Consider the following 7,298-nt stretch of genomic DNA (forward strand, 5'->3'; position numbering starts at 1 on the left):
GCATGTAGCCTGAACAACACACTTTCATCTCTGTATAGCTGGGAAAAAGGGAGACTTGAGAGGGAAATTTAACAGACTTTTGGGGTCGAGTTCAGAAAAGCTTTGTCAAATCAAATGTGCTTGTCATATTGAATCGAGTTTGAAACCAATGATACCTGTTGAAAAGAAAGACTCATGCTCCATGTCAGATGGCACTGGATAAGGACTTTGCACAGAGTTGATAAAAGCACTGTTTCTTGTAGGTGCTTTCAGCAAAGCTGTGAATGCTCAGATGATGACTTGACTGTATGTTTCCCTGGACTAACAGAACTATATATTTTAAGAAATATTTATGTATAAGGACACTAGTTTCGGTGGGGGGTATATCAGCCTCAAGAACAAAAGCTACTTAGCTATTGCTCTCTGTACTAAAAGCTTTGCCACATTTGGAAGTCCCAGGAAGCAAAACTGGAAAAATAATATTACATGAAAAATCAAGACCTGACCTTCATTTAGCTATTTGGTTTGGTTTTTTTTTTTTTTTTTTTCAATCATTTCGAGTTAAATATTTGCACTGATGAACATTATTATTGTTGGTACACTTCCCTCTCTTCTCTCCATATGATGCAAAATCATCAAAAGAGACTCTTTGGCTCTTAACTTCTCTTTGAAGATGTAGCAAAATGGTAAATTCTCTTGCAATGCTATTAATGTTCTTTGTGTACCTAGCAAGTTCCACAGACATAACAGCATTCAGGTCTCTGATGTCCATATGGGATTTGCTTTAATAAAATCATAGCTTTGCCTGAATGTTTGCAAATGCACTCAGCAATTAGATATTTGCTGTCCTTTGAATTGAAATCAACTTTGCATTTGTCATCCTACAATACGTAAAGCAAAAATAATGAAATACTAATATGGTTTTTTGGTTTTTTTTTAAGAATTAAATTCCTTTGAATAGTTCTTGATTAAATATGTTATAAATGTCTTAAAATAATAAGTTAAATAAATTCAGGTGCTTTTTCTCCCCTCCACGTTGTAATTATGTATGTGTGTGTGTGTGTATGTGTGTGTATTTCTACTGTGTATCTGAAAGTATAATTTTCTCAAAAACCAAGATGTGCTATGATTGACTTTGTAAAAGTTATTGTAGTGGGATGGAGTATTTATTTTTAAACTAAATTCTTAAGGAGACATTAACTATAAATAAAAGAGTTTATTTTCCTCCTCAGTATTTCTGGTATTTTTTCAATTGTCTTTTTCATATGCAAAATGTATTATTGGGATACTGTAGATTTCTCTGTTTGAAAAATTATGTCTAAATAACTTCTTTTATTTACACTGCTTTACTGATAAAGTTAATATCCCAGGTTCAGTGTGCTTGTTAAAAAAGACAGTATTTCTCAGCTCTGCAAGGAATTTGAAGATCTACCTTACTGATACCAATTTCTTGAAGGCATTTTAGGGGGGGGGGGGGGGGGTGTATCTGAAAAAAATTGCACATGTCTGAAGACGTAGATTTCCTTTAGTTCTCATCCCACTTTTCGGCTACTCATCACATTTCCAGAGGCATAATATTGACAAGTTTTTCAGTAACTCAGACCATATTACCCACAAAATCATAATAAAATACTATCTCAGTGGTTTCTATCATCCATGTCTCCAGACATTAATGTTTGTATTCTGTTTTCTAGGGGAAAAAAAAATATGAACTGAATTATAATTTTGTCTACATTTTACTGTTACTTGTATAACTATATTTATAGTGTAGGAAACTTTACTATCATTAGTGTATTTTTTCAGTTTTCCTATAGCCAGATTAGTAAACAGTTACAGTTCCAGTAGAAAATTATGGTGTGATTCATTCAGCAACTGACCATTTTGGGAAGTACAGAAACTGGAAGCATCTTCAGCAGGATGCTCAGCAACTCTTCAAAGAGGGATATATTTTAGGCAGTTTTGAGCAGGATTTTAGCATCACACATCACATAAATTTAAAACTATAAGACTGATTTGGTTTTAGATGTTTCTGAAAACATTCTTAATCTATTTGTTTGAACATTCTTATCCATAGCCAAGCAGAGGTTGGAGTGTTCATGTTAAGAGAGAATAAGAGCAAATATATTTTATGAAGGACCTTGAAAATCGCAACAGGTTAAAAGAGGGAGTGGAGAAACTCAGCAAATCTACAGCAGCATGATCAATGGATTTTGGTTTGAAAAGCTGCATTTCTTATTATGAAAAAGACTGGAGAAGACAAGAATCTAAGCAAGGATTTCAATTACATAGATGAATTGTGGATATATTGCCAAATAAAACCAATCACCAAGATGCAGACGTTAACCAAATACAAAAACCTGTTTACAATCAGTTTTCTGTGGGAGGAACACACAGAAATTGTGACCAACTTGGTCTAGTGCAAGGTGTTCCTGCCCATGGCAGGGGGGCTGGAATGAGATCATCTTTAAGGTCCCTTCCACCCCAGGCCATTCTGTGAGTCCGTGAAGACATACTACATGCCACAATCATGAGCATGTTAGAAATATCGAGATAAGCGATGAACAGTTAAGGAAGTATGTAATTAGTTACATAATCTTGATTAAAAGTAGCTGAGCAAAGCAATCCAGCTTAGAGACAGTTGCCCTCTGTTCCTTCTCAAATTATTTACTGTCTAGTTTCATGATCCTCTAAGACAAAAAAAAAAAAAAAAAAAAAGGTGTGCTGCTGAAAAGATAGACTTCCTAAGCAATTTTGCTTGGAATCCTGATATACCAGGATATCAGATGGCAGATGCTTTATTCATGTTAGCAACTAATGTAGTTCCTTAAGACCCCGAATTTCATCCTTGGGTCCAAAAGTTCTTGAACTTTCTTTATGCTTCTTTGCATGCAGGACATTTTTAGCAACACACAACATCTAGCCAAAGACCAGTATTTGCCATAGGGTTGTGCCTGTGTTATTCTGAGAGAAAAATACCACATGCAGGGAAGAAAATACATCAGATAAAGTATTCTTTTTAAGTATAATAACATACGTATTGAACAGAAGTCCAGATTTTTAAGACCAATGCTGAAGTTCTAAAATAAATGCTATTCTTCTGAACATACAAGGCTCTCATCAGTCATAAATCTCATTTTCTATGATGCAAATTATTTATTATTTCTTAATGTATTTTAGCTCTTTGGCTATTGAAAGTGTTACTTTATAAATACAGAATTAATTTGTGATACACTGATTTAAAATACTATAAAGCAAATTTCTGCCTCTTAAGTAAAAGGCAGATTAGATCTATACAATTTAATAATTTCAGAGATGCGTTGTTTCATGTCTCTAAGTATCACACCCATTTATCCAGAGGTTAAATCTGGAAATAAAAGTAAGCTATTTTAAAATTACTTTATATAAGTATGCAGATACATATGTATCCATATATATTAAAATATGTATACATATATATATCTAGGAGAAGCTATGCTATTGATAAGGCAAAAGAAATTGATCCAGTCATAGATCTAATAGCTGTATTTCAGCCACCTATAATGAAATTTTCAAGCATGCATTGTTCAGGAAAGGACAGCTAGTGCAAAATCAACCCTAAAAGCTGGATAACCAGATGAGCATTTGAGATGTATTGATCAGAAAATTTTAATCAAAGCTGACTGGGGATTTCTATGTGTAACCTCTTTCACAAGACTAATCCTAAGGTCCTTTACAAAATAATGAAATTAGCAATGCAAATATTGATGAATCCAGTAGGTCAAACAAAGCAGTCCTTCCCCTTGAGAGTGCCACTACTGTAAGTTAACAAACCAAGGGATTCCAGGTGCAAAAACAGTGCAAGCCTCAAAGCCAGCCAAATGGGAGACCTGGCTTTAAAAGCATGCTAGATTTTTGGTAAGGATCAAAAAAGTGTTGAAAACAGTTTGCAAGTCTTGGTTTTGTTTTCTATATAATTGTTACATTTCATTGTGTCTATTTGCTCTAGGGCTTTTTGCTTCTTACAGACAGTCTTTGACACATCCATGAATGTGCCAAATCTTTCCTGTAAGCCTGTAGATGAACAGGTGTATGGGCTTCAGAAGTTCCTACGTTGCATATAGGTCATTAACTATACATACTGCTGCTTGAAGAAATGCTGTTCTTGTATAGGCAATTCCCAGACACTTGGGAAAAGTTAGGGGTTTTCAAGTTTGGTCTTAGAGTTCTGTTTAATCTACCCCTGAAAAGAGAAACTAAAGCTCCACAGATCACAGCTGAAGACAGGCTCAAAAGAAATGGGTGGTGATTTAACTTTTACAACTTATTCTTTCTGGGTGAAACTTGTTTAGGCATGCTGGGCCTTCATGAAAACCCTCTGCAGCTTCTTAAAAAGAATGTGAGGAGTGAGTGAGGAATAATATTTTCAGTCACAGTGTGTTATAAGACTTCTAAGACTTCTTTCTTTTTTTTCTCTGTTGCATTGTTTCCTCTTAGTAAATTTTTCTTCCTCTTTCTCTCTCCCTATTTAAGAAACCATTGCTAGATTCATGTGCATTTATCCAGCTCCAGTATTTGTTCGTTACTACTAATAAGATTTATTCAAACTGCAAATTGCAAGACTGAAATGATTAAGCCATTTGAAATTCCATCAATAATTGATCTCTAAATTTCTCAGTCATATTTTTGGTCATACTTACAAGTATTTATGTTAGTACTTACAAGTTTTCATTTTATATTCGATTATGTCATAGAATCAGGCACAAAACTCCACTGTATGATTCATAACTAATCAAGATAGTGTAAATCGACCATGGAGAATTCTAGAAATATGTAAGTAGCTGAGTAATAAAACTTGAAATCAACTTGTTACAAAAAGCTTAACCCAGAAGTGGCCACACACAATTGAGCTCCAAAGGACCGTGCGTGTGAGTTAAGGGAAACGTTTTTAAATTCTGAGGTCAATATTTTTTATCTTTTTCTTCTCTTATACCCCTCAAAAATGGAAACATCATGATGTTTTAAAGTTTTCTTTGCCAGTCTCCCTTGTAACATCTGTAGCAGTGTTTTTGGCTGTTGATTCACTGTGAATCAGACAAGGGTGTTATGCCCCTTTGTTTTTACTTTGAGAATCTTTGATTTCCATTGAGGTGTATATGAAGGCTGACAATGCTCATTGTATATGTGATTCAAAGCAGCCATAGCAATCCTGCCTTTGAGAAATGTGCAAATGATGCAATGCAAGTGTTCTGAAAAGGCTGTGCATTCATGATAGGGTTTTAACTATAGATCACATTGCTACCCTTGGGGTCTGAAGTTCAGTGATACTAAAGATTTGAGAGATTTTTAAATTGCTCAGAATTTTAAAGGAAAGCACAATGTGAGATGTATTCTCTGATTACAAAAATTTATTTCCTTAAGAATGAGTAGGAGACAAGACCAAGGTGAGAATTTTGTCATCTCATCCAGATTGAAAGTCATTATCAGAAACTCTCATATAATGATCTTCCCCACCGCACCCCTTGGATGATACATTCCAACGCTCCAAAGTGGTGATGCAGATCCAAGATGGGTTTCTGAGACTGCTTCATGCATACACTTCTGAAGTTGTCTTTATTGCTTACATACAGTAGTATCTTTTTGGAAGTTTTCACAGTATCACTAGAGTACTTCTTTCTCCTCGTTGCTCTCTGTTTCCTGACACTGCCACAGAAAGCAAAGCTGTGTGGCCATATGCTATGTCCCTGCAACAAAAACACCTTGAGATTTTAAAAAAAGTTTCCCATCTCTTCTGGTCTTAAGTGTCTTCTAAAATATCAAACCAAGTCAACTTGCAAGCCTGTTAAAAGCATAAATAAAAAACATGAAGGGAAAACAGTTTCTGAGTTCACATATTTAAAAAGAGAACAAGTTGCATATGAATCTAAAGATCCTATTCAATATTGGGAAGTTGATTGGGATATTTTCCAAAAGTAAGAATCAGTATAAACTTGTATCACATGGAGATACATCTTCTTTCCTTGAAACAGCATTAAACAGCTGAGAATCAGTCACCTTACTTCAGCAGTGTTTTTGAGAGAATAGGGGTGAAGACAGTATTAATTTTTAAGTAATGTGAGCACAAGAAATCTGATGCCAAGCTGCCCTTTTTGCTCCTGTGATTGTTTGGAGCTAATTCCCAAGGCATCTTTCTGAAAATGTATCCTTTGGACTAAAAAAACAAAAAGGCAAACCCCACTCTCTTGGACCCTACTGTTTTAGTTCCCTGTATGAATCTTCTGGTTTGATTTAGGAATGTGCTGCTTGGTTCCCATGTGCATTGTTGTTGTAGTATTTACTTTGGAAGGAAAAGCGAGTGTACGGTTCACGCCTTAACCTTGTCAAGCTTTCCCTTTACCAACCTGAACTGACACCATACAAATTCTGAAAGGAAAGGCCACAGCCAAAATTAATCATAAACATTAACCATAAAATATTACTCTTGACCCTACCAAGGGGCAGACCTCTAGGAATAACATCCTGCTCCTTAAGAAAATAACATCCCTCTCCAGCCGAGAGGTGCAGACGATCTCGTCTGTGCATGACAGACATGCTGACCTGTGCCTCGGGCTGTAACATCTGATCTCAGCTCACAGGGTAATGTGCACTCCAGGCCTAACCCTATGGAAGTCAAACACAGCCCTACATATAGGCTTTGGCACTTGTGTCCTCTGCATGAAACCCATCTTGTCTTAGCTTGTGCTGTAAGGTTTGGGTTTTGTGCAAAGACAAACAGACTAAGGCTGAAGCTGGAAAATTCAAAGCTGCAACTTCCAGGCTATTGTAACCTGAATGAATACTGTAGGTATACACTTCACATCATTGCACCAACAATGAGCCCCAAGGGAAGGTGACAGTCTGTAGCTACTTTGTAGCATTTCGCTTGAATAAGACCCTATGATAAGTTTATTCCTAGAGGCACAGTCCATAGGTTATTGGAGAACATATTTCTATAGCTATCAGGCAGTATGCTGTTCATCAGCAAATTGAAATATTGAAGCCTCTGAAATCTGAAAACTCTAGAACCAAAACAAACTAGTATTGCCAAATGCTGATTTTATTTGGAAAAGAAAAAAATAAAGAAAAATTTGCTTATTGCAAGTTACTGGAGATGAAATGTAGGTGCCTAAATCAAGCAAGACCTGCAACATTGAATGAAGCATTCCCTAAATATTATAAAAATATCTGGCATGCAATAATAAATCAGGTTACTTCCCTGGAGATGCTGGTTGTACTGACATTGATAGGGAGAGATTTCAGCAGCAAGCTGTTGAACTTGTCAAGGGTGCCCTGCAGACATATTT

The sequence above is a fragment of the Sylvia atricapilla genome, chromosome 6 (assembly GCF_009819655.1).
Source record: "Sylvia atricapilla isolate bSylAtr1 chromosome 6, bSylAtr1.pri, whole genome shotgun sequence".
Classification (NCBI taxonomy): Eukaryota; Metazoa; Chordata; class Aves; order Passeriformes; family Sylviidae; genus Sylvia; species Sylvia atricapilla.